The sequence below is a fragment of the Dipodomys merriami genome, unplaced genomic scaffold, assembly GCF_024711535.1.
Source record: "Dipodomys merriami isolate MVZ:Mamm:240054 unplaced genomic scaffold, mDipMer1.0.p SCAF_706, whole genome shotgun sequence".
NCBI lineage: Eukaryota > Metazoa > Chordata > Mammalia > Rodentia > Heteromyidae > Dipodomys > Dipodomys merriami.
The window spans coordinates 185,591-193,235 of NW_027206298.1; positions in this window are offsets into that span (position 1 = coordinate 185,591).

Genomic DNA, 7,645 nt, shown 5'->3' on the forward strand with positions numbered 1-7,645 from the left:
CCTACAGAGCCAAGTTTTTCCTTGGGGAGGGGAAAATTGATTTGAAAAGTAATATGTTCCAGTTAAAATTTTGATATATAGCATTTTCTAACTTAGGAAGCCACAATGTTTTTGACCCATCATGTTATTTGTTAGCATTAACTATAAATTCTGTTTTGGTTTTTGAGAATTTCTTGATTCAGTTTGCCTTCTGATTTTGGACATTTCATTTGTCAGGTGCACAGGATTACCTTCCTTTTATTTAGCCTTCTGTCTTGTCACCAACCATTCCTCCTTGGTGGCCATGTACTTCGGAAAAGGTCACATGACTTTTCTGGCTCTACTCATTGTCTAAGATCCCTTGCTTTCTTTGCCTGCATTCCACTAACTATTAACCTCATCCTCTACTGCAGCACATCTCACCTTACTTGATGAGATTGTGTATCTCCTATAAACTCTTCCTGAATGGTGTGCCATTGTTTGCCTTTAAATCTTCTCTAAGTAATGATGGGTCTGAGTTATACCAAATCTCACTCTACAGAATATTTCCTTAGAATGTTACAGAAGACACCAAATAAAAGTGTCATTTTAAAAGACAGGTGGGGCTGAGAAGGTGGCTCAGTGATAGAGTGCTTGCCTTGCATGCATGAGGCCCTAGTTTCTATTCCTCAGCACCACAAACACAGAAAATGTCAGAAGTGGTGCTGTGGCTCAAGTGGTAGAGCACTCGCCTCAAGCTGAAGAGCTGAGGGACAGTTCCCAGGCCCATAGTTCAGGCCCCACGACTGAGAAAAAAAAAGATTGTTTTCTTTCAGAATGTAAGATCCTTCAGAGCAGGGACAATATTTTCTTTATGTTCTATTGTGTCCAATAGACTGTAAATGCTCAATAAAAATTGATGATTGGAGGCAAAAAAAATCTGCTTTCTTCATTCGAAATACCAACTATACCAATTACTATTTTTGAGTTTGATATAGTTCTAAAATTAAACCTGCCATTCTTTCAAAGACAAACATATAGACACATATATGTATATAAGCACACATATAATGCTTTGAAGTAATCAGTAAGATTACAATTCATTAATATGAAATATTATATTAGTGTTATGTATAAATCAGTACAAACTCATCCAGTCATTGAATCTGTCCAGACTCCTTCATAACACTGTAAACTTATCACATCTTTTGCACAAGCATTAGTCCTCCTGAGTAAGCTCATGTCAGAAGAGGCCACAACAGTACACAAGGTCCATATAAGGACCTTAAAAATAGGCACACAAAGGAGGTGTGATCAGTTTTGAAAGAAGAGATATCAGTAAGATTATTAAATTATTTGGGATTGAAAACCAAAGAAATGAAGATCTCTACAAAAAAGGGGACTAAAAAGAAAGGAAACACCTCTGAGTTCCAATCAATCCAGTGTTCATGTACAAGTCTTCCAGGGGTGATGGGCCACAATGTGATGCCCAGTGGCCCACATGCTTAACTGCTCAAGGCAGGATGAGATGAAGTCTAGGGCCTCGCATACAGGATGGCTGAAGGTCAAGGTGATAGGAGGCAGAACTTCTGTAAGAAGGGCCCTTTGTGTGTAATCCTACTTACTTAGGAGGCTGAGATCTGAGGATCAGGGTTCAAAGCCAGCCCAGGCAAAAAGAAAAACCTATAACTTTTTTTTGCTAGTCCTGTGGCTTGAACTCAGCATCTGTGAGCTATTCATGAGCTCTTTTGTTCAAAGTTAGCAACATTTCTAGATTTTTCTGTAAATAATTGAAGATAAGAAACTAACAGATTCTCCTGCCCAAGCTGGCTTTGAACTGTCATCCTCAGATATCAGCCTCCTGAGTAACTAGGATTAAAGGCCTGAGCGATTAACACCTAGCTCATATGAAACTCTTATCTCCAAGTAATCACCAAAAAGCCAGAAGTGGAGGTATGGTTCAATTGGTAGAGTGCTAGCCTTGAACATATTAAGGGACAGCAGAGTAATAGAAAAGAAATAATCTGAAAATCACAAGCCAGGAAGATGCAGGATATGGAGCAGAACGAGTCTACTGTGTTTATATAGCAGAGGTGTGTGAAGCAAATTAGACACTTTCCCAAGTGACTCATAGGATGGCAATATGCAGCATTTTGCATCTGCACCAGCAGGTGGCACTAAATCAACAAGGCTAGGCAGGCCTAGTTGGTTGGGCTCTAATGAGCAGGTGATTTTGTAAATTTGCTAGGTGTTGGGGGTATAATGGGGTGAACTGAGGCCCTTCAGGATTCTCTTCCTTCATTCTTCCATTATCTTGTTCATCATTCCATTTTACAGATGAGGAAAGCTCTGTGATGATTTTTTAAATTAGTTATTTGCTTGATTTTTGCTAGCATTGGGGCTTTAACTCAGTCTCTCACTTTTACTAGGCTTTTCTTCTCAAGGCTGGCACTCTTCCCACTGGAGCCACATGTTCACTTCTGGGATTTTGCTGGTTCATGGAAGAAAAAAATCCCTCAAATATATATACTGGGGCTGGCTTTGAACTGAGATCTTCAGATCTCAGCCTCCTGAATAGCTAGGATTACAGTCGTGAGCCATCAGTGACTTGTTTTAGAGATGATTTTTTAAAATAATATTTCTAAGTTCATCCATTGTGTGTGTGTGTGTGTGTGTGTGTGCTCACACACGCGCATGCTCACGTGCGTACACACCCAGAAGCAGGAACATTGTAAAGCCCAGTCAAAAGGCTGAGCAATGTTCACACCAAACATTTATTGTCCAGTGGTCTTAGATTTTGGGTGAGGGGAAGGGAGTGTTCTGTTATTCCCTGCCTTTTGGGCTATGCCTATTCTTTTCTAGTGACTACTTTTTTTCTCATCACAGACTCCCAAAACTCTCTTAGGGAGAACATTTTTTTCTACCAGAATTGGAGTTCAGGGCTGCCACCCCCAAGATCTCATCTCTTTCTGTCCAGCTGTAGGGCTTTCTCATTATGGAAAGAACATAGGCTCACTGGGCAGGGAACATAAATTAGACACCTTTAAAGCCTTAACCTGAAACCTGCCACATCCCAGGATGGAAGCTGGAAACACAGACTTCATTCCTCAATTCTGCAAGCCATTCCTTTGCCACACAGCACATGGCAGCAAGTGTGATCTGGGAAGGGTCTCATATCAGCTTCTCTGGACAAAAGCAGATAGTAACAGATATGCAAAAATAACACAGGAAGAAGGACTCTGGAAGCTGAGAACTAAGGATTTTGGTTCAAAGGCAACTTGGGTAGGAAAAGTCCCTAGACTTACCTTCAAAGAACCAGCAAATATTCCAAAGTGGGGCTGTGCTTCAAGTGGCAGAGTTCCAGCCTTGATCAAAAAAGCTAAGGGATAGTGACTAGGTTCTGAGTTGAAGCCTCATTACCAGCAATCAGTAGATAGATAGATAGATAGATAGATAGATAGATAGATAGATAGATAGATAGATAGATAGATAGATAGATAGATAGATAGATAGATGATAGATAGATAGATAGATAGATAGATAGATAGATAGATAGATAGATAGATTGATTGATTGATTGATTGATAGAGTGATAGATTGATTAATTGATTGACAACTGGTATTTCACATCTGTAATCTTAGCTACTCAGGGGACTGGGAGTGAAGCAGGGATCATAGTGTGCAGCTAGACAAGGCAAGACAGTCCATAAGACACTTATCTCCAATTAACTATCAAAAAGCTGAAAGCAGAGCTGTGGCTCAAGAGATACAGAGATAACCTTGAGTAGAAAAGCTGAAGGACAGTGTGCAGGTCCTGAGTTCAATTCCCAGGATGAGCATGCACACACTCATGTGTGCACACATACACACACATGCACACACACACACACACACACACACACACACACACACACACACACACACACACACACACACACACACACACACAAAGAGAGGAAGATATGGTAGTATGACCACAGGATGTGGGGTATAGATGGGGGTGGCTGACTGTGAGTCGTGTTTTGTGTGTGGTGCTGGAGACAAAACTGGAGGAAGGGTCTCCTACAGGCCTAGAAATAGGGAATTAAGTAACAGGAAGGGCCAACAACCAAATCCAAGGGAGAACAGCAAATGGGGAGGAGACAGAATTCTCTATACAGTTCTAGATTGTGCTGCAAGGTCCTAGTGTGGTAGGCAGGTGAATGAAAGTTCTCTTCATGGCTTTCATCACTCTGGCTGTTAGTGGACCCTCCTTGGTGTGTGTATGCATTCAGGTCCTGGGGCTTGAATTCAGAGCCTGGGCACTGACCTTGAGCTGTTTATGCAAAAGGCTAGCATGCTACCTTTTTGAGGAACATCTGTAATTAAAGGGAAATGAGTGTCTCATAGCTCATGCCTGTAATCCTAGCTACTCAAGGAGCTAAGGTCTGAGGATCATGGTTCAAAGCTAGCCCAAACAGGAAATTCCATGAGACTCTTATCTATAATTAACCACCTGAAAACCAGAAGTGTTGCTGTGGCTCCAAGTGCTAGAGTGCTAGCCTTGTGCAAAAGAGTTCAGGAAAAGCACCTAGGTCCTGAGTTCAAGCCTCGGTTCTGACTCCCCCCTACCCACTGTAGTAACTCAAAAAAATAAGTCTCACAAACTTTCATGCTCAGGTTGGCTTTGAACCATGATCTTCAGATTTCAGCCTCCTGAGTTGCTAAGTTTACATGTGTGAACCACCAGCATCTACCTCACTTGACTTTTCACTCAGGGATAGCCCTCTACCACTTGAGACACAGCTCCACTTCCAGTTTTTGTTTTTGAGTAACTGAACATAAGAGTCTGTTTGATTTTTCTTCCCAGGCTGACTTTATACCATCATTCTCTCATCTCAGTCTCCTGAGAAGTGAAAATTACAGGTGTGAGCAACGTGCACCTGGTTACAGCACTCTTCTTGTCCCTTTTTCAGGCCCACCAACGTCCTTAGCTTCCTGCCCTGGCTTTTCACTCCCTTGTTATCATTGGTGTTGATTGTCACTCCCTCCTATTTTGACTGAGTCACTCAGTCTCTGGTCCCAGGAATCTACTGCAATGCTATTATGATGACTAGGGCAAACATATGGGAATAAGCCAGGGACAGACAGTATGGAATCTGAGCCTGCTTCCTCTTACATCTGCCAGAGTGTGAGTGATCTGATAAATGCCACTGCCCTCTTGGAGGCCTCCAAGGAGTTAGATGAATGCCCACTCACTGCAAGCATGCCATGTCCGGGGTACAGGGCACTAAGGCTCTTCCTGTATTCCACTGCCATCAGTGGGACTGTGAGAGGTCATGTCTCTCTTCTGAACCTTCATTTCCTCCATAGTTGACAGACATTGTCCTTAAACACTTGCATTCCAATCCCTTCTCCTGGATCTTTGTTAGAAATCTCATACTTATAATTTTTGGGCTTTGCTTTTGGCTAAGCTGATCTGTCTGTTCCCAGCCTGGAAATCACACCATTATAATCATCCTTACTTGGTAGAGAAGATAATGGTGACTAAAGGTTTGTGATGATGAAATGGGAAAATGGAGACCCAGTCTTCCCCCCACACACACCTTTTTAAAATTTTTATTGTGAAAATACTGTACAGAGGGGTTACAATTATATGGCCAAGATAATGAGTTCATTTCTTATCAAGCATCGTAGCCTCGTCCTTTGTTTCCCCTTCCAATCCTTTCCCATTGTTCCCCGCCCCCCCTACCCAATCCTCGCCTCCCCCGACCCCCCGTCTGCACCAAAGTTGTTGTAAAGTTCGTTTCCAACATAACGACTTGTACATCTCATTGGAGATTCAGTCTTTGAATGAGGAGTTTGTTAAACAATATTAAAAACAAGTCAGGCAGTGGTGGTTCCTGCCTGCCATTCAAGCAACTTAAGAGGTTGAGATCTAAAGACCATTGTTTGAAGTCAGCCTGGGCAAAAAAGCCTGGGCAAAAAAAAAAAACAGTTTTAAAAAGTCAGAAATGGAAGTGTGGCTTAAGTGGTAAACACCTGACTTGTGCATGAAAGCTAAGCAAGAGAGCAAGCCCTAGTATCACAGCCCTCGTGCATGCATGCACACACACCTGCACACACGCACACACACACTCACACACACAATCAATAAAATGTGTTTTAAATAAACCAGTACTTGTAGACTGGTGAATCTATTCTTTCAAATCCCTTGGCTAAGGCTTTGGCTTCATCAGCTTGAGTTCCCAGAATGAATAGCATCAACATTGAAGGTCCATAAAAAAGCCAAAGTAAGGACACCTAGTAGGAAAAGTTTTGTATCCCACCTGGAAGGTTGAAGACATAGACGATGAATAAGAAGTTTGAGATCTTGGTGGCTCATGCTCATAATCCTAGCTACTTGTGGGGCAGATATCTGAGGATCACTATTCAAAGCAAGTCTGGGCAGGAATGTCAGTGAGTTGCTTGCTTGTTTGCTTTCCTTTTTATTTTTTGCCAGTCTTGGGCCTTAAACTCTAGGCCTGGGCACTGTCCCTAAACATTTGCTCAAGGATTGCACTCAATCACTTGAGCCACAGTGCCACATCTGACTCTTTCTGTGATTAAATGGAAATAAAAATCTCCCGAACTTTCCTGCTTTGACTGGCTTTAAACCCAGATTCTCAGATCTCTGCTTCCCAAGTAGCTAGGTTTACAGGTGTGAGCCACCAGCGTAGGCTGTCTGTGAGACTCTTATATCAAGTTAACCACCAAGAAAGCTGAATGGGGGGGCTGTGGTTCGAGGGGTTGAGTGCTAGCATTAGGCAATAAAACCTCAAGGACAAGACCCAGACCTTGAGTTCAAGGCACAGGACCACACAAAATTAATAAAAAGAGAAGTAGCAAGGGGATAGTGGGAGGAGAGACATCATTCATCAAATACAAGAGTCTAGAAGCTGACAATGTGCTGACCCAAGTCACAAACAATTATCTATTTGAGGAAGCACAGTGACAACCAAGTAAATAAACAATTATATGCAACCATAGAAAGATAAACAGTGCAGGTGAGAGGGCTTTAAAGGGGTCATTGTGAGTCAAGTGTTGGTAGCTCACACCTGTTATCCTAACTACTCAGGAGGCTGAGATTTGAGGATCCTGTTTCAAAGCCAGCGCAGGCTGTGAAGTCCATGAGAACTTTATCTTCAATAAACTACTCAAAAAAGCTGTAGCTCAAGTGGTAGAGTACTAGCCTTAAACTCAAGGACAGGGCCCAGGCCCTGAGTTCAAGCCCCAGTCCTCAGACTTCAGCTTCCTGAGTAGATAGGATTACATACAGGAGACACCACAGCCAGGCAACCTTTTATTATATATTATCTCATTTAATGCCCAAGGCTGCCTAATAGGAGGGCTCAGTCTGAAAGTATCACCTCTGGTTCACTTTCAGTCAATGATCAGGTCTGTTTTTCCACTGAAAGTAGTCTTGTCTCTGGGAGGAGGATAAAATGCCAGAAGCCCCTTCCCTTGTTTGGTGCATCCTATATTGCAAAAGTGATGAAAGGGCATGAGATTAAAGCTGGGTTCTTAGGGCTGAGTCTCTATTGTGGGAAGCCTGGCCTGGTGTGTAGCTTTGATTAAAAAGTGAATCAGGGAAGATTAAAACAAAACAAAACAATACCTCAAATCCAATTTCCTTCAGAGTCCTCTAGGGAGCTAGTTGAAGAGAGGT